Below are 23,668 nucleotides of genomic sequence, written 5' to 3'. Positions count from 1 at the left end.
AAATCTTAAGTGTTCTCATCACAAAAGAAGAAACAACACATGTGATACAATAGAGGTATTAACTAATGCTATGTTGGTAATCATTTTGCAATATGTAAGTGTATCAGATCAACACATTATACACCTTAAACTTTCACAATACGGTATGTCAGTTATATCTCAATAAAGCTGAAACAAAATGAAGAAAAATTTAAAAATGCAAAAAAAGTTCACATGGTAATTTGGTATTTGAAGGTTGGAAGGACTCCTAACACTCTCTTCTAAAGTAGAATCTGACAAAGTGCCTCATTCTCTGTTGTATTTCCCATGCCTAGTATAATACTGGCACATAAGTGCTCAGAAAATAGTTTTTGGTTGAATAAAATAAAATGATTTTGAGAAGTTCAGATTTCAGAAATTAACTTTTAGAAGCCCTAGAATTTCTTATTACCTTATAGCTATCTGAATTTCTGAAATAATATCTACAAGAAAGATAAAATTATGCTTCTTTAAATTTTTACCAATACTTTGATTTTTTGATCTTTCCTATTTAAAAATATCCACCTGTCTTCTTGTAAGTCAGGAAGCTTGAGTACTCAGGCTCCTTTCTTTCTCTGCCCCATGGATTTTGACAGAAAACTCCATCCTGGGGAAAAAATAGTTGAGCTGAAACTTCAAATAGAATCTCATGAGTCATACACACGTCTGGTAACATAAGGGAGACAAGGAGAGATGTGCAAGTACAGAAGATAATGGGAAGGGAGTTGCTTAATTTTCTTCTCCTCATTGTAATCAGGAAATAGTCCCTTCCCCACTTTTATTTTTTTAAACAATGTATGTCACCAGCTAGAAGAAATTTAATGATGAGTCAATTTGAGGAAGCAGGAATTTGATTTCTAAATACTTAGTTCTTTATCGTTAGCAGAGATTCAACAGTGACATTTAAAAATTATTCTGTTCCTGTAACTTGGTTACTCTTTAAAATAAAAGGACGATGTTGTGACGAGATGTACACGTACGTGGTAATTCATGTCAACCATGCACTTACTACAAACTCTCAAATGCTTCCCCACATAAATCACTTCTGAGACCTAAGAATCTAACTCATTAAAATTTACCTGAGGTTCCTGTAACCTTTTCTCAGGAAGCAACAGCAGGTATAAAATGTGCAGTTTTTTTTTTTAATGTGTGCAAAGCTTTAATTCCAGTCTATAAAAGAAAACTTTTTTGTAAGTAGTTGAAAGCCTGGCAGAGGGTAGGAGGGAAAGTCATGGAGTTTTGAAAGTATGACATAGTGGATTATGGCAAATTAGAAATTTGTCACAGAACACTGGTGGAGGAGATGCCAGGCTGAGTCCGATTTTCTCCATGTTTAGGCAACAAACTGGTTATCAATTCGGCTCCTTTGAAAATTGCCCTAACATTTTTGGCCACTAGGTCATTAGCACTCACTTCTCCCAAATGCAGCAATGATAATAGTGAGTCAGTTTGCATATGGTGTAGCTGGTATTATACTGTTTATTGCTAGTGATAATTTCATAAGCTGAGTGTCAAGTGTTGGGGGAGGGATCTCACATTATTCTGTTGCTTAATAACCACCAATGACTGCTTTTCAACTACCGAATAAAGTAAACATCCCTAAGCATGACATGCAAAGCCCTCTGGGATCTGGTATTTTGCATAGATCTCATCACCTTGCTCTTCTCCCCAGCTCGATCCTACATCACTATTCAGACCCACCTCTCCCTCCTTTTTGCCACCACCGCACCTTTTGGAGTCTCTGTTACTGCACTCATCACAGTACACATTTATTCAGAAGTTAATCTCCTTGAGAGAAGGGGCCATGATTATTTTTGTAACAACAGTACCCAGTATATTGTTGCAGTGTCACAAATGTTTGTTGAATTAATAAATTCATGCTCAATCCTTTTTTTTTTTTTAAAAAATAAAGCATAGCTACTAAGTCATACACTTGACATATGTGATAGGCAGATTCTAAGAATGATCCCAATGGCCCTCACTTTTGTGTAATTCCCCCACTTCTGAGATACCACTCCCATGATTATATTATGTTGTATGGCAAAAGGGAGATAATCTGGGGAGGCATTATCTAATCTCACATGCTTTTTAGAAGCAGAGTTTTAACTGGCTGGTGGGAGAAAGGAAATGAGAGATCCCAAGCTTGAGGACATCTGATACATCATTACTAGTTTTGAAGAATGCTGGTGACCTCCAGGAGCTAACAGTGTTTCCCAGCTGACAGCGAACAAGGAAATGGGACTCTCAGTCCTACAACTGCAAAGGAACTGGATTCTGCCAATAACCTGAATGAATTTGGAAGCTGATTCTTCTAAACCCTTCAGATAATGGACCAGTCTCCTGACATCTTGATTTCAGCCTTGTGAGACTCTAAGCAGAGAACCCAGTCACATCATTCCAGACTTCTAACCCACCCAAGGGGAGATAACAAATGGGTATTGACAAAACCCAGGATGTTTTTAGTAATTTGCTTTGCAGCAACAGGACTAGTACAGCCCGTGGGTAACTTCACCAGACAAACTGGAAACAAACATTCTGCTCGGTTTTGGTTTATTTATTTATTTAATGGAAAATAGGCATTTCCACATCAGACTGATGCTTGTTAACGAGGCAAGAATGCTTAGTGCAAGACAGTGTGGTCATTTCAAATAAAGTAACAAATTAGTGTTGGGTACACTCCACATTTCATGCACTAGGTGGGCTTCTGGCTGAAATTCAGTCATGGACACGATACACATAGTCAGAGTATCTTGATGTTCTAGCTCATGACATCAGAGCCATAATTGCAGACAAACATTTTATGTCAAAGAAGTCAACACAGTAGCCTCAAAGTCTGGATATTCAGGGGGCTTCTGTTGTAGTGAGTATATTTATTTTCTAGTTACTGAAGTTCTGTTTGGTTCTGTGTCAAATATGCCTGGCATTTAAACATTTAAACATTTTTTGGATAATGTCTTCTCTTATTTTTAAGAAATTGATCCTAAATGCTTTTAATGCTTTAAAAAAACTTCCACTTATGGCAATTAGACAATTGGAAATTTGAACACTGGATATTTAATAATATTAAGGAATGCTTTAGATATAATATTGTATTTTTTTTTTAAAAAGTCATTCCTTTTAGAGATTCATACGTAAATGCATATGGATGATATAAAGGATTTGCTTTCAAGTAATACTGGATGGAGGGAAGTGGATGGGAGTTTGGATGGGGTCATGGGTTGGCTGTGGGTTGATGGTTGCTGGGCTGGGTGTTGGGTATATGGAGGTCATGCAAAAATGTTTTGTCTTTGATGTATCCAAAAGAATATTTGCTGATTTTTATATAGCATTTGTAATGCTTTAGTACTGGTATTTTCCAGGTAACTAGTCAGTTGTATGGCTAGGAATGGAAGTATTAAGGTTTGGACTTGGTGAAGTGACTTCATGTTAAGTAAGGCATGCTTTTCTTGAAGCCATGTATATATACGTATAGTACTCTAACGGCCTGAAAACATTAACATAATATTATCAAAATGCTGAATTTATAGTCTCTTTAATCTCGTGGAACTAGAGATAGTAGGCAACAGATGATGGTCGCTCATGATTGTGGTAAACCCTTCTAGTATTTATTATAGAGCTTCAGAGCACACTGAAGCATGGTAGGTCCCGTGGAGGACACAAAAAGTTAAAATAAAATATCTGGACATTTCACATAGGTAGCCAAGACCTCCTTCCAATACACATAGCGCTGAGGTAGGCTGGCCTCCGATACTATACTTCCACATCTTTAGGGTGTGCTCAGCATCAGAAGAAAATTAGGACTGGGAAGATCATATTACAAAGGTTTTTTTTTTTTTTTAAGAATATGCATTATTTGTGGTTGGAATAAATATTTTTAGTAGCTTTTTGTTGATGAGGACAGTGGTGAAATCTGTAGAGGGCATGCCATAAGCGAGGTTTGTGTTTTGGGGAGTGGGGTAGGGAAGTTTTGGGACTAGTAGGACAGTGGCTGAGCTCTGTGGTCCTCTTGTGTTCCTCCCCGTACCACGTCAGCCACTCCTTTATGAAATGGCTGAACTAGTATTGAATTGGTATGAACTAGAAGGCTGCCAAATTGTTGGCCTGCTAGGGGGTGCGCACACATGCACTGGCCCGTAAATTGTTACAAAACCAGTAAATACTCTACAGCATTTAGGAGCAATTCTAAAACATGAAGAACATTTAGGATTCAGAGAGTTAAGACCATGGTAGGCCATAAAAATTAGTACAGGAGATGTTGAGACTGAGGTAGACATCAAGAGAAGTGGAGAAGTTACGTTTTCCTGCAGGGGTAATTGTTCTGTGGGGAGATGCGTGGCAGAGCGGGGAATCAATGAAAGAGAAGCCCAGCTGGCACCGGGGCTTTGGATAAGGATGTGAGCAAATGAGACAAGACCAGCTGGTGGAGAGCCTGAATTCCTGCCGGAGAGAGGTTTTAGAGTTGATCTAATAGACAATAGGGAGCCATTTGCTTTTGTTAAGCAGGTGGTGCTAATTAATTGAGGATAATCAGGAGTCAGCTGTTCAGCAACAAGTTAGTAGCTGAAGAGTTTTAGTTTATTAAAGAAGATTTGCATCAAAGAAGTGTTTCCCCAACTGGTCTGAGAAGAATCCCTTGGGGGCACGTGTTAAAAGTGCAGGTTGGCAAGCCCCGCTTCTGGCACTGGTGTTTTAGTGGATCTGGGGTAAAAACAGTATTTTTAAAAGCTCACAGAGTGAGTCATTTGTGCATAACTCTCTTCTAGTAGTTAGAAAACCTATTTAATAACAGATTTAGTGTTTGCTCTGACTTTCAGTAGGATTAGGCAGTAAAGACAAGGTGGTAAGAGAGACCTTTGGTGAACTTCATTTAAACAATTTAGCATTCATTTAATGGCTTTAAATGAATCCCCAACTTTTTGAGTCTTTTCTCTCACTAACAAGTTTCTGAATTGCGGTATATAGAACAAAAAGGAAAGCATCTGTTCAGCTTAAAAGAAGACACTATGAGATATTGCCAGCGTTACTAGATAGTTAATGAAATGTCCAGTCTTTGTTCTCAGTATTACACTTATTTCTGCAATCAGCTGAGAATAGTTCTACTTTCAACCAGCAGAGAGAGCTGTAACTCTTGATATAAATAGCGGTCTTTTTCTCCAGGCAGAAAAAACTCCACCAACCTATAGTATATTATTGAAATCTTATACCCCAGAATTGATAATTAATATCCCAGAAATGAAATGTGGTATTTCCGTCATAATTTATAACTTGGGTCTTGTACATACATAGTTTATGGTACTGTTTTTGCCTTGCCTCCCAGTACGAGCTCCCTTGCCAATGGAAATGGACTACTTTACCAGGATACTTTTGGCCCTTTCTTTCCCACCCACATTCATGCAGGCTTTCCCCTTTTTCTGGAACAAAAGGTTATCATTTGCCTAAATTGACTTGCTTGCTTGAGATCTAATTCAGAAACAACCTTTTAATGAATCCTTCTCTGATCTCCCACCTCTCAACTTGTATATCATGGCATCTCACAACCCCAAACATAAGTACTTTGATTGCAAAGATTTTTTTCTTATTCATATTCATAACCATAGAACACAGTGTCAACTCAGAGTGGCTGTTCAACAACTGAAACAGTCAAAATGTAACACGGGGTTAAATTATTATAATATGAAGGATTACTATCTTTGAGCCCAATAATGGTTGTGAAATTACCTACATCAGTCTTGCACTAATGTGTTGACAGTGATTTTTTTTTACTCATTCTAAAAAAGAAAATAGTTGTAAGAGAGAACTTTGTGCTAATTAGAAACTTAAGGATTTAAAAATAAAAATTGGAGGAAACACTTGAAAGATCTTTAAGTGTCTTAAAATAATTCTTCGAGTTATTAAGAGACATTATGTCGTTAAGAAAATTCTCTTGCAGAGTGATTATGGATCCCTTACAAGGAAAAGAATGTATTATTTTAAAAGATGCATTTTGTGGAATCAAGATGTAAGTTATACAAAGATGGTACCCATACTATTCATGGTTTAGAACAATGAGTTTATCCCTATACTTTGCCTTTGAAAAGGACAGGAAAAGTGTTGGATAGGTACTTCCCTGTTTGAGTAGACAAACTGTGTGTACTAATTACCTACAGGACTGGTTACCTTAAACCAAACCTAGGGTAGTTTTCTACAATTTGTTTTTACCTTTTGACTTACTAACCTAGAAAAGATAGAGCAAACATTTATAATTTTTCTCTGTCAAAATGTAAATACTTTACAGTTTTTAAAGTGTCCTTCAAAGAGTTGAAAGTCATGTTGGACAACCTTATAAGTTCCGTTCTACTCAGTGTGGGATCACATGAGTATGTGGAAAGATGAAATTATACTGTTGTAGCCAATTTAAAAGTGTACTAGTCTAAGACAACTGATTCACATGCACACACACTCGCACACACACACAAATGACACAAAGTTGAAATAATTTTAATCTCATTAGTAATAAAGAAATACAATTTGTAGTAACAATGTGATATAATTGTTCTCCTATTAGCTACAATTATAAAAGGTACTGCTCACTGTTGGCAACACTTCATAGGCTGTTGGTAGATATGAAAATTGGTGCACTCTCTCTCTAGGAAGGCTCTTGGTAATGGTTATGTATATTACAGACCTTAAAAAGTTCTACACTTTACCCAGTGAGAGCCCTTTAATAAAGTCTTGGTCAACAGGCCCTGTGGGCCCAGGGCTTGCCTTTTCACATGGGATCTTTCATTTCTGGCCCTGCTGTTGCCTCCTGTTGAGACCTACTCCCATCCCCACCCTACATTTGAACCCCTAGTCCTCTTGTGTGGATGACCTCATGGCGGTCATAACAATCTGTACAAGCTGAAGCTGCTATAAGATACCATCAATTGGATGTCATATAAACAACAGACATTTATTTCTTTATTTTGGAGGCTGTGAGCCTGAGATCAGGGATCCTGCAGATTCTGTGTCTGGTGGGGTCCCTCTTCTTCATCAGTGACAGGATCTTCTCACTGGATCCTCAAATGGTGAACGGGGTGAGGGGGCTCTCTGGTATCTCTTTGTGGGTTCCACCTTTATGACCTAATCACCTCCCACAGGCCCCACCTCCAAATTCCATCACACTAGGGATTAGGTTTCAATTTATGACTTTTGTGGGGCAACATTCAGTCTCTAGTGCACTGGGGAGGGAGGAGCCTAGAGACCTGCTTTGCTTCCATTCTTGTGGCCTGGACAGAGACATTTTCTTCATCCTGTTTCCAGGTGACAACTGAGAAAGATTGGAGATTTCAAGATTAGGAACTACATGTCCATCTGTACTGCCCCCTACAGTGGACTGGATGGAAGCACAAAGAGCCCGTGGAAAAGAAATAAAGCTGGCAGTAGATTCAGCCTGATGCTTCTGACAACTCTTACACTCCTAGATCCTTGGTTGGAGGGAGGCTATAATCGAAGATTTTCCTATAATTATAGTTTTCTCTGAGAATAAGATCCACTCCATCCCTCACCAAGCATGTCTTATGCATACTGTCTCTTACAGATGTTCAAATTTGAAATATATTTTCACAAAAACTTTAAAATTACTAATCTTTCAACTTAAACAAAATTGGGGACTATGAATTCTAAATTGAACAATTTTTTTCTGACACCCTGCTGTTTTACAAATGAATCTTCCAAATTGTATTTGGCAATTTTGTAGAACTTTTGGTATTCTATCCACTTTCAGCCTTCTTCCGATATATTTAATTAATTTTCTTACTGTATTCCAATAGAATAATATATTTCTGCTTTATTTCTTATGGTTATTTAAATCTTAGGGTATCACGTATCTGGTTCTTACCTGTTCAAAATGAATCCAGATGTTCACCTACCGAAAGGGTGCCAGTTTTTTTTTTTTTTTTCTATCATAGATTTAACTTTGGAGAATAAACTTGGAACAATTCTGTAGGGACTATTGGTTGCAGATGGCTGAGTGATAATAAATCCTCAGGCTGAGATACAGTCCTTCTGGAATGCAGCACTTGAACTGATTTTAACAATTTAAGATACTCTACTCTGCATCATCCAAGTAAACAAAGTAAACAAAAGGTATCTTTTGCTTAAGTATTTATTTAAAAAAAAAAAGAACAGAAATAGACTCACAGACAGAGAATACAGACTTGTGGTTACCAGGGGGGTGGAGGGTGGGAAGGGATAGACTGGGATTTCAAAATTGTAGAATAGACTACACTGTATAGCACAGGGAAATATACATAAAATGTTATGATAACTCACAGAGAAAAAAATGTGACAATGAGTGTGTATATGTCCATGAATAACTGAAAAATTGTGCTGAACACTGGAATTTGACACAACATTGTAAAATGATTATAAATCAATAAAAATGTTAAAAAAAAAGATGTGTAATTAACTTACGACTTCTTAATTGTTTTCTTACTCTTAATTTAATACTCTGACATCTTCTCCAAGAATGTTGCTCCTTTTTTCCAGGCCATAAAGTAGTTCAATTTCTTTCATATTAAAAAAAAAAAAAACCCTCTTCCTGCAGAAAACATTACTTGTATTCCTATGCTGAGTTTTTGTTAGGCTCTCTTACTCATCATCATATTTGCCACACAGTGTTGTAATTATTTGTTTACACATCTGAGCTCCTTAGAGGCAGGGACTGTTTCTTAGCAATTTTTGCGTGCCCACAGATTAGCAGAGTGCCTGGTATATAATAGATGTTCAATAAAGAATGAAGGATAGTCCTTTAAGTCAGAGGTTTATATAAAGTCATGTATACTGTCCAGTGAAGGATAAAGGAAGGATTTAGTAAGGTCTTTGTCTTAGTTAAAAATGTTTAAAACTATTTTATAAGCAAAAGGGAGGTTATACATTTCTGAATTACAGAAGAATTTAAACACAACTTTTAAATGCTATAGTAGTACATGAAATATTTTTTCTTATGTTGTTAATTTTATAAAATAGGGCCCCAATGAAAACCTGATGACACATTCAAATTGGGATAATTCATGGGGCAGAGGAGGATGCTTTGTAAAGGGATTGTAGAAAGGGGGTGGTCAGCATGTAGAGAAATTCTAAGAGATAGTGCAGTACTTTGGGGCTAATACAGCAGGGGTGTGGCCACCTCTAGGACCAAAGGGAAGAGTGGAGATAGGAGTATTGGAAGTTGGAAGGAGAAAATTATGTGCTTTGAGGAAAACTGTGACCTTTTCTTTAGGGACATGGCCATCCTGAGGCAACCCAGCTGTACTCTCCTCTGTTATTTTGATCTCCAACAGCCAGCCAGGAAGCAAGAAACCACAATGGCTGACCTCTCATGGCATCTTTGGAGAATGATGGAGAGTGGATTTGGAGGGTGAATGGAAGACAAAAGTTGTGGTAATCCTGCTTATTATAATGAAGGTACTTGCTCTGTGGAATAGCCACACTGTTTAAAGAAAGCCATAAAATCAACAAAGGCCCACTATACAGTGCTTGCCTTGTATTTGTTTTTATTTAAGTGCAATTAAAATAATGCTGAGCTTCAGGGACTGCACTGGGTGACAAGAAATGATGAGCCCATGAAAACCTTCCATTGTATAATATCAGCCAGAATTGGGTGAACTGAGTACAGGAGATTGCATTGCTTTTGACCTCAAGTCCGCCTTCATATAGAGTTCAGGGCCACATTTGCACTAATGGGATATTTTATCCCATAAGGGAATACACTTCTCAAAACACTAAAATGCTTTCCTCCTGCCTTGGTCTTAATAATGCAGAGATTTGTCCAACTGGGTTCACTGTGTATTGCATGCAACATAAAAATTCTTTCAAATACTGTACTATCTTAGTCTACCTCCTTCAGTTTAAATGTGAGCAATGCTTTAGTTCTGTGACAATTCTTTTTATGCTCTGTATTGGACTTAAGTCTGTAACAATTTCCACATACCTGGCTAAAAAGAATATTGATGTCTAACTTTGAGAACAGAGCATTTTATACATGCTGATTTCAACAAATCACAGGTATAAAGCATATATGTGATACTTCCCTGAAGTTAGCATGCTGACATAGCAAATAAATGTCTTTAAAGTTACGTAAACATAGAAGAGAAAATACAGTATAGTATTCTGACAAATATGCCAATGGTCCTCAAACAGGAAAAGCACTCAATTTAGGCAGTGGACTTTGGACTGAAACCGGTGGTTTAAAGGCACTAGGCCATTTGCAAAACTGGTAGACTCAAATTTGTATGTCATCGCAAACAGTATGTCCCATAATTACAAAAAGCATTCTATTTAAAGTTGGAAAAGTCTGAAGCCCTTTGGAAGTTAACCACGTGTTAAATAAAACTTCATACAGTAAGAAGGGATTGCCAGTTTGGTTGGTTTTGTCACAGTTGGATAGGATGGAACTGACTAGTTCTCACCTAAAAGCCATCTCAACTAGGTAAGAATATATTTTTGATTCAGCACATCACTATTTCTATAGGTTTTTAAAAAGCAAATACAATGTTTAATCTTTTAACTAAATAGTTATGAATACAAGCTAATATTTAAGAGGAGCCTTTGCAAAGGGAGCGAGTTCTGAGTCAATTGATCTGATTGCACTTTAGAAAGGGGGCAGCATAGTATAACGGAACTCATCTAGAAAGAGGAGATCTAGGATCAAATTCTTAACATTTTTCCGTGTAATTAGAGGTGGTGGTTAATAGCTTGGGCTCTGGGGAATGGCCACCTGTGTTTGAATCCTAGGTCAATCCCTTTCCTAGTCATGTGAACCCAGAAAAATTACTTAGCCTTTCTGTGCTTCGATTTTCTTATTTGTAAAATGAGGATCATAAATTCCTGCTAAATAGCATCATAATGGGCCTTAAAAGTTAATATGTATAGAATTCCTGGAATAGTGCTTATTGTATACTACATATTATTATGTAAGTATTAGCAATTATTATTAATGATTGATTTGAATTGAATACCATTTTATTCACTGACTTGAATTACTGTGCAGGTTACTTAATCTCAATACAGTGCAGTGTGATTAACATAAAATATGTGAATGAGTGCCTCTTCTCATTCTTAACATCTTTGTGACTATGTATTTATGCAACAAACATTTATTGAGTCTCCTCTCAATATTGGGCCTGTGACAAATACTGGGAAATACATCATAAGAAAGACTTATTTCCAGGTATCAGGAAGTTCAGAGTCAAGCAGGCTGTGCTCTTACGCTGTCATATCACCTCGTGGTGGTGCTACAGTGGGGTCCTATTGTTGGGGGCTGCCCCAGCTACTATCTTCTGGATGGTTCTAGCTCCAAAAGTGTCTTGTAAGTCTTGTATGTCTCCACATTGTCAAGGATGTCCTATCTTAAATATCATATCATATCACTTATATGTGGAATCTAAAAAATGATACAAATGAACTTATTTACAAAACAGAAACAGACTCACAGACATAGAAAACAAACTATGGATACCAAAGGGGAGAGGTAGGGGGAAGGATAAATTAAGAGTTTAGGATTAACGGACATACACTACTATGTATAAAATAGATAAACAAGGATCTATTGTAGCACACAGGGAGCTATATTCAATATCTTGTAATAACCTATAATGGAAAAGAATCTGAAAAAGAATATATGTATATATGTGTATAAATGAATCACTTTGCTGTACACCTGAAACTAACATAACATTGTGAATCAACTACATTTCAATTAAAAAAAAATGTCCTGTCTTATTCTTCAAGTCCCGGAGATCTCTTAAGGTTTGAAGTTTGAGGTCAATAATCCTGAATTGTATCCAGACAATAGCACAAAACATGAGGGTCCCTCTTAGACACGTCACCTAGAGCAGAGTGTGGGCAGTGGGCAACCCCACATCCCAGTCCTTCCTTCTCTATTCTTATTAGCAGCCTTTACGCCCATGACTGACCCACACCAAGACACTGTCAGGATGGTATCTTTAGTGCTAAGGAACAGGACTTGAAGGCAAAGCATCTCTGGACTTTTGCCTCACTTCTCATTTCTCTTAGGATCCTTTTCCTGAGTCAGTTTATAAAGGGTGATTTTTATGAACAGAAATGCCATGTGTTTGATTGATTCACTCATTACTTAAAATGTGTGTTTGCTAACATTAATATCTGGAGCTCCCTTGGGTCTGATTATATTGTGCAACCATTCTGCCCATTTTCCTTCATGTGTTCATGCCTCTTCTGGTGCTTAGCAGTTGTTCAGTTCATGCAAGATATTGCAATCGCACAAATGTTTATGGAAGTAACTTGAGTTCTTGGGTGATGTTATCCTCATCAGCCTTCAGAGAGGGCTTTATGTGTGCTTTTGCCAGCCCCTTATGAGCCCTAGCAATCCTGGATCATCCCAGCCCAATTTCACAGACCGTGATGCTTGGAAGCTGGATTCTATTTCCTGTGACGACGTTAGCTTCTAGTTCACCCTGCTTCAAGGGCTTTGGGTTTCAGCCTAAAGAAAGCCCCTCCTCCCCCATGTGACAGTTCCATACTCAGTCTCCCTCCTCCTTGTCCTACTAGGTGGTCAAAAGTGTTTCTCAGCCTTTCAGCCTCTTGGCTACTCCCACTGGAATAAGTGTGTTACTTCTAGTGGAGAAGTGGCCTCAAAACCAAGAAGAAGGAGGAGGAGTAGCAGGAGGGAGGGAAGAAGACAGGGAAGAAGACAGAGGAGGAGGGTGGAGAAAGGGAAGAGAAAATGGAGGAGTGGAGGAAGGAAAGAAGAAAAGGGAAAGAGAAATGTTACAAAGCAAGTTTTTATCATTGAAGGAGTGTTAACCATTGGAAAAATGATAGTTCCAGGGTCAGGGCAACATTGCAGGGGGTCTTGAGTGACCAATAAATCTATGTCCTTTTTATTTTATATTATTACTTTTTAGTGGAGGGGGTAATTAAGCTTATTTGTTTGTTTATTTAATGGAGGTCCTGGGGATTGAACCCATTAAATAAATAATCCTGGGGATCGAACCCAGGACCTTGTACATGCTCGACTTGCTTTCTACCACTGAGCTATACCCTCCCCCACCCCAAGGTCTTTGGATTTACCTTGAAGTTCATTAAGGAACACTAAAAAAAAAAAAAAAAAAAAAAAAAAAAAATTCTCCAGCTAATTCACTGGCCAAATTGTAGAAAGAGCACTTTTTCAACTTTCAGATGACTGTGTGATGAGTTAATTAGAGACTCCTTTGTGGACACTACGATGCAGTAAAGTGAGCTGATGTGAAGGAGATGGGAAGAAAGGAAGGAAGAGAATAAGGAAGGATGGAAGTTGGGAAATATTTTTGTTCAGATTTAGTCTTCTTTACTGTTGGAATATTTTTACTACTACTGGATAAAGAGAGGAGTTTGAAAGATGAGGAGATTAAGAGTTGCTCACTAAGTTGTAATTGTTTTTGTCCTTTTCTCATGGTAAAGAAAATTCTACAAATGAGAAAATTGAATGTTTACAGGTAAATGGTGGCACTTATAGGTTAAAGGTGAAGTTTCCTGTACCCTTATCTTTCAAAATTACTTTCCATTGTGACCACTGGTCTCACTGTTGGATGAATTCAGGACTATTTCCTGTTTAACATATTTTTGTTATTGTGGTAAAACATACCGAACACAATATTTGTCATTTTAACCATTTGTAAGTGTACAGTGGCATTAAGTATATTTACAATGTTCCTGTACAATACATCTGCACATATTGAGTTCGTTTTATTTCATATTTTTTTTTCATGTACAGAATTTTACATTTTTAATACTTGGTTAAACAAAATACATCTTTTGCAAACAAACCCAACACAGGGCCAATGAAAAAAGGGGAATAAAAGCAAGAAAAACAAAAAAACCTAGGGTTGCCCCTTACTGGGCATCAGGGTCAGGCCTTCCCCTCTTCCTTGAAGGAAGTCAGGCTTTTTGCCCTTGGGCATCAGCGTGGGTCCCTGTTCCTAAGCACTGGAATTGGATACAAACAGAGAAACCAGCCCTGAAATGTCTTTAAACATCTTTGCATATCCCATTGGCTCATGGACTCCAAGTGCATGGGGACTCCTTTGAAGTGCCATTTGCACAGGCCCAAGCAGATTGGTGGAGAGGAGTTTCCTCCTCCTCCCAGGAAACGGCTTACATCACTGACAGTGCCAATGGACCCAAGATCCTGCTTGTGACAATCAGCAAGGTTGGCCTTAACTTCCAGCTGGTGGTGGTTGGAATGTCCTCGTGCAGGGGGAAAGAGCTCCCTGTGGGGCCAAGCAGGTCTGGTGTAGAAAATGGTGCAGAAGAGACTGCGGCCAGTTGCTGAGAGGGTGTAATGCGGTAGCCGCTTGGTGGCCTGTTACTCAGCATAAAAATGGCCTTGTTGGATTGATACATGTGCAGAAAAGTGCTGGGGTAAACATGCACTCCAGTCACAGTGGGGAGAGAGCCGCAGCCTCATCCCGTTAAGCTTGCTCAAGTTTGACATGCAAGTCCCAGGCTGGCTCTGCTGCTGGAGAGAAGTCTGGCCAGTGGGGCAGCTTGCAGACCTGCCAAGACGATTGATCTGCAAGGGTGGACAGGCCGTCCCTGCCTGCCCACCTGGCTTGAGGCAGCCACAGCCACTTTGGTGACAGGCAGTGTGGTATGACACTTACTTCCCCTCCTCTTTTGTTTTCCAAAGTTATGGGGAGAAAAGTGGCCTACAACTATTTAAAGAGGTAGGGGGCAGGTCAATTCTGAGTTGATCTGTAAAGGAGACTATAGAGATGACAAACCCAAGTCCTAAACATAATGCACATATCCACCCAACTTGAGGGCTCTGCTCTTGTCACAATAGTGACTCCACACCTAGGACTTCTGCCAACTCTAGCTGCTCCCAGTCTCTGAAGACTTATCTTCACGATACTTTCCTTGCTCAGCTGTCTCAAACTAGTGGAATTTGATGTCAAAGGCAGTCATTCTTTTCCCTGATTTTGCCAACTGGGAATATTGCCCTTTTGCCTGTCTTGTCCCCCAGAGCCTCCTAAACCAGTGTGGTGCAGTGGCAGGGACAATGCCGGAGGGAGCCAGGGAGGCAGTCACGCTGCCCGTGCCTGCCCCAGCCTGGCTTTGGCCACAACCTCTTGGACACCTCCTGTCGCACTACAAAACTGCAGGCTTTAACCACCTGGAGTGGAATATTAGAGAACTTTTCATTATAAAATTCCAAGGATAGCCATAAACCACCTTTAAAAATGGGGTCAGGGGGCAGGAAGGGTTGGAGACAGCACGCTGTACTTCTGCTGTGGTTCTGGAGATGGTTTCCTGAGAGGCTTTTCTGCTCTGGGTCCTTCAGGCCAGCCACACGGGCTTTGCATGTACAGTGTCTTCAGACCCACTGGCTGCCAGGAAAGGGGAAGTGGAGGCAGCATCTCCAGAGGAGTCAGAGCAGCAGTAAACTCCAGCAGAGCCTCTGTCAAGTCCTCACAGAAATGGGGAAAATAAGCTAGGACCCACCTTTCTTTCTTCTCCCTTAAACACGGCAAGGGTCTTCCATAGCTTGCCCTAAGCACACAGAACTCCTACTTTCCTTTCCCAGGAACGAGGATCGCTGGCTGGTTCTTATAACAAACAGTCCACACGTCTGTCCTATTGCACTGCCAAATCTGAGGGGAAAACCCCGATGAGATGTTTGGGGAAGTGGCAAGGGCAGAGCCACTGTATAGGCCACAGCACATCACAGAGGATTTAGAGGGTGGAGGTGAGGGGAGGTTGGGCAGAACTGCCTTACACGTCAGCCCTCCAGCTCTAATGGGCCTCCACCTTTTCTGGTACCACCAGCAGAAGTTCGCAGTTCTTTCCTCGCAAATGATGTTTTAGAAATTTCCTGAGCTCTCACCTCCAATCCATTCTGGCATCTTCAGTTTGGGGTCAAGGTGTAGTAGGCCCCTCCCACCTCTCGAACACAGATCCAGTGCTGCCTTTTGAGTGGCAGCTTCAGTGGACCCCAGCACAGGCTGGAGGGCAGATTCACGATGAAGCCCATAACGTTACTGAGAGCAATGGCACCCACATTCCTGCGCTTGTCCCACCAAACAGCTTCATAGCCTTTGGTCTGAAGTGCTGCCATAATGACGTTCACATTGTAGTTCCCATTTCCCAGCATGCTCTTCTTGTGGGGAGTCACCATGGTGTTTGGAGACAACCTCTGGAAAACCTCTTGCAGCGTATCCTGGATGAAGGCATTGTTGTCCTGGAAGACTTATTGAGGGCATGCGGGGCACAAAGCTCCCTGCGCTGTTTCTCATGGAGGATATGTGGGGGTGCTGCCTGGGGCAGCTCCACTGATTCAGATTTGGCCTTGTCTCCTTTCCATGGCACGCAACTCGTGTTTTTCATTTTAGATTCCAGAGGGGGCTAAAAACACCCCACCCTTCCCTCCTGAGGAGGAATGTATGCTTCTCAGTCTTTCCAGAATTCCTGAGGTCCACATTATTTTCTGGTGTCCATGATTTATGCTTTGTCACAGGAAGAAAAGGTTGGAATCAAAAGGAAAAATAATCCCCCCTTTTCTCTCTTCTTGATGGAAAGATAACTTTTGGATTAGTGTATTTCACCACCACTGTCAAAGTGCAGAAGTTTTAAAAAATTGTATAAAATCTAAGACCTTGTTTTCCTTTTCACCTTCCTCTTCCACCTCCTCCAAAAAAACCCCCCATGAATTTCTTGCTGTATTTTTCTCTCTGCAAATGTCAACCAGGCCTCAAAGCAGGAGGACTGAACGAAATCGGTCACATCGCTCTTTTTCTTCCATTTCTTTTGAACCACAACGCCACTGACCCAGGAGACAAGGCCTAGGTGGTGGATAAAATGCAAATTTACTGTATCTATTGAAATAATCATTTGACATTTTTCCTTTGTTAATATGTTGAATTACACTGATTGGTTTTTTTTTAATGTTAAACCAAACTTGCTTTCCTGGGGAAAGGGAAATTCACTTAGTCATGGTGTACTTTTTAAAGTATATACATTACTGTGTCTGATCCACTTAGCTATGATATATCACTTTTTGATATACTGCTGGTTTGATATATCTTGTTGATTTTTGTATCTTTGATTATAAGGGATATTTGTCTGTAGTTACATTTTTTGAATGTTTCTATTCATTTTTCTTTTGCTTCTTTAAAATTATGCTGGCTTTGTGAAATGAGCTGAGCTTTTTGCCTCTCCTATTTCCTGAAAAAGTCCTATGTAGGACTTCTTATTATTTCTTCCTCAAATGTATGAAAGAATTCAGCATTGGAGACATCATGGGCTAGAGGTTTTTTTTTTGTGTCTGAGAAAGTTTATGATGACATAAACTTTTTTTCACAGATACAGACTTTAATTTTTAGAATTCTTCTGTGTCAGTTTTGATACATCATATTTTGGAAGGAGTTATTCCATGTCAGTTTTCAGGTTATTTGAGAAAACATAACCAATAACATTCCTGTTTTTTTTCTTTATCTGTAAATTCCTTTAAATATTTATATAATTTGTGGTATGTTTTCCCTTTTAATTTCTGATGTTGGTAATTTATGCTTTCTCTTTTTTCCTTAATCAAACTTGCTGGAGGTTTATTAATTTTATTAATCTTCTCAAAGAACCTTATTTTCACTTTGTTGATTTTCTCTATTATTAGTCTATTTCTTGCTCAGTTGATCTTTATTCTTACACTTATGTCTTCTTTCTTATGTTTAATTTGCTCTTCTTTTGCCCCCTAGAATATAGAAATTGAGATAATTGATTTAAAATATTTCTACTTTTCTAACATATTGAATCTCAAAACCTTTACTGGGTTGATTATCATTCAATTTGAATTATTTTCTAATTTTCTTACAGTTTTTTTTTGTGACCCATGTGTTATTTAGAAATTATTGTTTACTTCCCAAATATTTGTGCTTTTTGGAATATATTTTCACTTTTTCCTCTTAATTTTGAAGGACATTTTTTGCTGATTATGTAGTTGTATAATAGAGCTTGGTAAACGATGGCTCCATGGGCCGAATCTAGTTGATGGATTGTTTTGCTATGACTCCTGATCTACGAATGGTTTTAATACTTTAAAATGTAAAAGATAAGGAAGTGATGTATCAAGCAATGTTATAAGTGCCTCCTATGCAAGATCTCAGGCAGCCCTTACAGTAAAGCTAGAAGACGTGTGCTGTTTTTATACTGGAAACATAGAGTTCACTCTTGGCTTCTCATACTCTTTATCAAGTCAAGCAAATTTATTTCTATTCTGAATGGATGATGAATTATCTCAAAAACTTGAGGTATCCATTTAGGTGATTATATTAATATAGTAAATTATATTGAAGTATTTTTGTATTTCTGGAGCACACTCTATTTTACCTTGATATGTTTATTGCTTAATTTTACCTTTATACATTTGCATATTTTACATAGGTGTGTGGTATTTTTAACCTATCCACTTGTGATCAAAATTATACTGACATCAATGAATAAGTTGGATGATGATCCTTTTAATAATATTTTCATCATCTGTGTATAGTGTTTTAAGATTTCATAAACATTTTTCTTCTACATTGCCTCATCAATCTCCAGATGATACACACATTTAATACATTAACTGTCTTAGTCCACTTAGCTACTATAATGAAGTACCAGAGATTGGTATTCTGGAAGCCAGGAAGTCCAAGATCAAGTCCATGCCAGCACTGTCATGTTTTGTTGAGGGACCTCTTGTGGGTTCAGACTTATCATTGTATCATCACATGCTGGAAGGTCTTGGGGAGCTCTGTGGGGTCTTTTTTTATAAGAGCACTAATCTCATTCATGAAAGCTCCATGCTCTTGACTTAATCACCTCCCCAAAGTCCTACCTCCTAATACCATCACCTTTAGGATTTAGGATTTCAACATGTGAATTTTGGGGGGACACAAACATTCAGATTACAGAATTAACAGATTATTAACAGATTACCTTGTGCTTCTTAAGAAAAGCATTAATATTAAGATTCTGGCTTCCTGATCTATCTCTATGTAGCTTTAGGATGTACTTTGGCCCACTCATGCATTTTCTACTGGGCAGTTGCCACTACAGTATATACCCTTTGAAGACAAGTACCGTGTTCCTTTTGTTCTTTGTATTCTCAGTTTCTTACATAGTGTGTGGCAAGTCATTGAAACTTACTAAAAATTTGTTGAGTACGTGAAGTTACTTGTGGCTTGGGGGAAAGGATAGATTCTACTTCTCACTATTGACTGCTGCTTACTTTAAGTGTTTTCATACCTCTTTTTATAATCTTCCCTCTTAGTGACAACTAAACCTAGAAGAGAAGCAGGATTCTGGTTGTAAGAAAATGTAGCCGGGGAAAAACAAGGTCACACTACCATGCTTTTCTGTTGCATCGGCAGGACCTGAGATGCTTATTCTCCATGTTTCGATTAGAGTAAGAGATGGAGAATAAGCCATTAGACATGCCACCTAGTTGGCTTCTTTGGGTGGCCGTTACTAGTTAAGGCAAGTTTTTCAATGTCAAGTCATAAAATGATAAGCATATGGTCTTATTATTAGTTTCCTCTGGAATCCAGTCTTTTAATATATGACAAAAATCTGTTACTGGTATTTTTTGAGCCAAAGAGTGTCTGTAGTCTATAAATTTAAATCTGATCTTGACTGTAATAGATGCCTCCTGTAGGTAGAAAAGATGTTCCTATTCACACTGGTACAGTTCCTTTGGATTATGATTTTCAGTGTCATTTTTTAAAATAAAATATTTTAATTTTCTTTCATCTGAGCCCCGCAAGCTTTATTTTTAGAACTAAAGATTTAATTCCAACAGGATATGTTTAGAACTCTCATGTACTGGCTTTCTGAAAACACTGAGTTTCATCTTATTATGAAAAGTGTAAACAGGTTACAGCTCAGAAACAGGTGTTAGAACACTCAGCTTTTTGAACTTCACAGGGATGTCTTCCAGCAGCGCACAGCAGACTGTTTCACATGTGATTCCAAATAACACTGAATTTAAATCTCACATCTTTCTATCATTTTTTCCCCTCTTTTTCTGTTAGCTGGCAGTACACAATGTAAACTTCATTCATATATTAAATAAAAAAGCATCTCCTTCTCTATGTTGGCAATTATTTCCACAGGAAACCACATGTTCAACTAAGCAAAGGAAATCTTCAAAGGAAAATTTTCACAAATAATTGTGATTTAGTACAAGCATGCCCCCCCCCTTTTTTTTTAACATGTAACAATGCTTACTGAGCATCTACTATGTGCATCTACTACTACACCACACATTCTTCAAAGGCTATGAGTACAATTGTAAATATGACAGGAAAGACCCCTCATCTCATAGAACTTGCATTATGAGGGAAGGAGATGAGCAAGCAACCAACCAAAGAATCATCTAACCAAACAACCAACCAACCAAGTCTTTCTAGTTAATGACAACTGTCATGAGGAAGATAACATAACGTGTGCTGGACAGTGATCTGGGAATGAGAGCATGGGAGGGTGTAGGGTAATCGGAGTGAGGACACTCGTTTTAAACCCTTGTTATTCTAAAGCATTTAAAAGCAATTTTTTGAAGTTATAACATTCCACACTTAAAAAGATGAATTTGAATTTTTAAAAACTAAGGACATTTTACCACATAAACAAAATAAAATAACATTATCATATTTAATAAAATTTATAATAATTACTTAGTGTTATCTAATAACAAATCCTTATTTAAACTTACCCTAGTATTCCCTAAATGTCCTTCATAGTTGGCTTGTATGAAAGTTACTGAAATCCAGGGCCATATGTTGAATCTTGTAAGTCTCTTTTGATGAAAAACAATTTCATGACACAGGACACTAACTTTGTCTTGTGGAATATTCTACCTCTTGGTTCCTGCCTCGTTTCCTTCTCGTGGTGTCACTAAATTTTATAGTGTAATATTCTGTATTTCCTGTAATCTAGAGTTTAGTTCCAAATTCTTAATAGATTGAGTTAAACTTTTTAGTTGGAATACATCGTAAGTGATGCTGCGTATTTCATAATACAATATAACTGAAAACACATGATACTTGGTTGCCCTCTCATCATTGACACACATTTGGCCACCAGATTAGGGAGAGGACAACCTCATCCGTTCACTGCTCGTTAAAATTTCCCTTTACAATCACAAAATAATCTGTATGGTGTCCTGTGGCAGCATACACACATCCATTTCTCAATCAACCATTTGTGTAATGGCTTTAAAATCAATTTGTGATCCTTGTCTGAATACACAATTTTATCGGCCATTGGAAAATGATGACTCTTTTCTAATGTTATCCTTCCTTTTGTGATTAATACGTGGTCGCCTTATGCAAAGTAGAGCTTTTCCTCATGAACTGAGGACATGTGGTTACTTCAAAATACAGTTCCTACTGAAAAGAATAAGACCACGTATTTAATTATTCTTTTTGAGCTCTAATTTTCAAAGAAAAAGATGATTTAATAGTTAATGTAAAAAGCAACAATGAGTTTTTTTTTAAACGATTTTTTTTCCTTTTGGGAGGTATTATTATAGATTCATGGACTTTTTTTTTTATTGATTAAATATTTTGTCAATTTTTCCACAATCATACCATCTTATTCTTTTCAATGATTATAATTGTAACAGTTTTGGCGAGTGAAATTCTCTTAAAGCTGGTTTTCAAGTACTTTTAACATGGCTTTATTGTGGCATTGGTTAGGAAAATTTTTTCATGAAGAGGGTAAAAAAAAAAAATCCCATCGGTGGTCGGCGGGCGGGGCACGGGCGGCGGTGGCGGCGCCGGCGCGGGGGGGCGGCGGCTCCCCCACTTTCCGCATCGGCGGGCGGCGGCGGGCGGCGGCGCCGCGGCCGGGCCAGCTCAGCTCAGCTGGCTGCTCCAGAACGAATCGCAGCTCCGGAGAAGGGGAGGCAGAAATCTCGCTGGCTCTGCCGTGGCCTGTAAGCCGCGGATGGACCCCGGCGGGGCGGCCGGCCCCTTGCCCACCTCCTCCCCTGGCTGGAGCGCCCTGCCTGTGGGGAGCCCTCCTGGCTGGGGACGAGGTGAAGCTTCTGGTCTGCTTTCAGAGCTCCGCCACGGCCAGGTCCTCACAGGTTCTTCGGATCGACAATACCTGTGCACCCATCTCCTTCGACCTGGGAGCCGCGGAAGAGCAACTGCAGACCTGGGGCATTCAGGGCCCGGCTGAGCAGTACAGGAGCCTGGCCGAGAGCGCCCCCTTGGAGCCCCGTGTGAGAAGATACATCGTCTGCAGCTCGCGGCCCACGCAGCTGGCCTTTGCTGTGGTGTTCTATGTGGTCGTGTGGGCCAACAGCTACTCCACCAGCCAGATGTTTGTCCTGGGGAACCACTGGGTGGGCGTGCTGCTCGTGACCCTGGCCGCGGTCAGCCTGACCCTGACCCTCGTGCTTACCTTCCGGAGACACCAGAGGAAGGCCAACACCAACACGGACCTAAGGCTGGCGGCTGTCCACGGAGCCCTCCTGAGACACCGGGCGCTGCTGGGGGTGACGGGCACAGTGGAAGGCTGTCAGAGCGTGATCCAGCTCTGGTTTGTCTACTTTGACCTGGAGACCTGTGTGCAGTTTTTGTCTGATCACATTTGAGAAATGAAGACGAGCCAAGAGTCCTTGCTGAGAAGCCGACTGAGCCAGCTGTGTGTTGTCATGGACACAGGGGTGAGCCCCACGGCTGCTGAGGGGCCGGAGAACCTGCTGGAGGAAGCGCCTCTCCTGCCCAGCAGTCCTCGTCCCACAGAGAGACCACTCATGCAGACTGAGCTTCGCCAGCTCATCCCTGAGGCCGAGCCCGAGCATTTAGGTTACCCACCTTGGGGAGCAGGAAATTGAGGCAGCAAGGAGCCCCACAGAGTTTGAGAGCTGGAGTTCCAGACCAGGCCAGGCATCTTCCAAGAGCCGGATTCTCCCTAGTGTGCATCACTGCTGGTCCAGGGTGTGGGGACCGGTTGGCTTTCCCCTTATGCATTGGCTACATCTCTGCAGCCTTCACTCTGCCTCCCTGCCTCTTTCAGGAAATGGCCCAGCAGCTGCTGGCAGTGTTTGGCAGCTACTACATCTGACTCCTGGTGACCTCCCAGCTTCCCCAGGCACTGGGGACACGACACACAGACTCTCCAAGGATCCCATGCCCCTGCCAGCTCATAGAAGCCCACATCCTGGGCACAGGGTGCTGCCTATTCCTGACTAGGTGACCTAGGGATGGAGGTACTCATCTTCCTTCAGGACTGAAGGTGAGAAGTCAGGGAGGCCTCAGGAGCCCACGGTGGCTGATGGCAAGCCCTAGGTGGGGAGAGGAGCATCTGGACCCACTCTGAAGGGTGTCAGTCATGTCAGCATTGGGGATGTGGTGCTCACTCCAGGACCCTGCACAAAAATGGCTGTCGACATCCCATGATGCCCTCCGGCCTTTTCAGAAACTGATGTCCCACTTGAAGCTACTTTCTGTGCAGCTGAGAACTGTAGGCGTGGACGGAAGGGCCACGTGCCCATCCCTTTCATTGTCTGGAGAGCCCAGGAAATGTGAAGATGAATGGACTGGACCAAATGCATCCAAAGCTTGGTCTCAGGTGATGCTCCCATCCCCACCCCCTTCACGTCAGACGTGGGGAAGCTGAGGCTCAG

The 23,668-nt window shown here is 40.1% G+C and overlaps 2 pseudogenes; one reads left to right on the top strand and one right to left on the bottom strand.

Annotated features, from left to right (window-relative positions):
* Positions 1–15,771: 15,771 nt before the first annotated feature.
* Positions 15,772–16,536, bottom strand: LOC135319362 (josephin-1-like; annotated as a pseudogene).
* Positions 16,537–18,269: 1,733 nt separating this feature from the next.
* On the top strand, positions 18,270–23,468 carry LOC105105897 (transmembrane protein 268-like; annotated as a pseudogene).
* The last annotated feature ends 200 nt before the right edge of the window (positions 23,469–23,668 follow it).

The sequence above is a fragment of the Camelus dromedarius genome, chromosome 26 (assembly GCF_036321535.1).
Source record: "Camelus dromedarius isolate mCamDro1 chromosome 26, mCamDro1.pat, whole genome shotgun sequence".
NCBI lineage: Eukaryota > Metazoa > Chordata > Mammalia > Artiodactyla > Camelidae > Camelus > Camelus dromedarius.
Note: the sequence above shows the minus strand (reverse complement) of the source record. Positions and strands in the feature narration are given on the sequence as shown.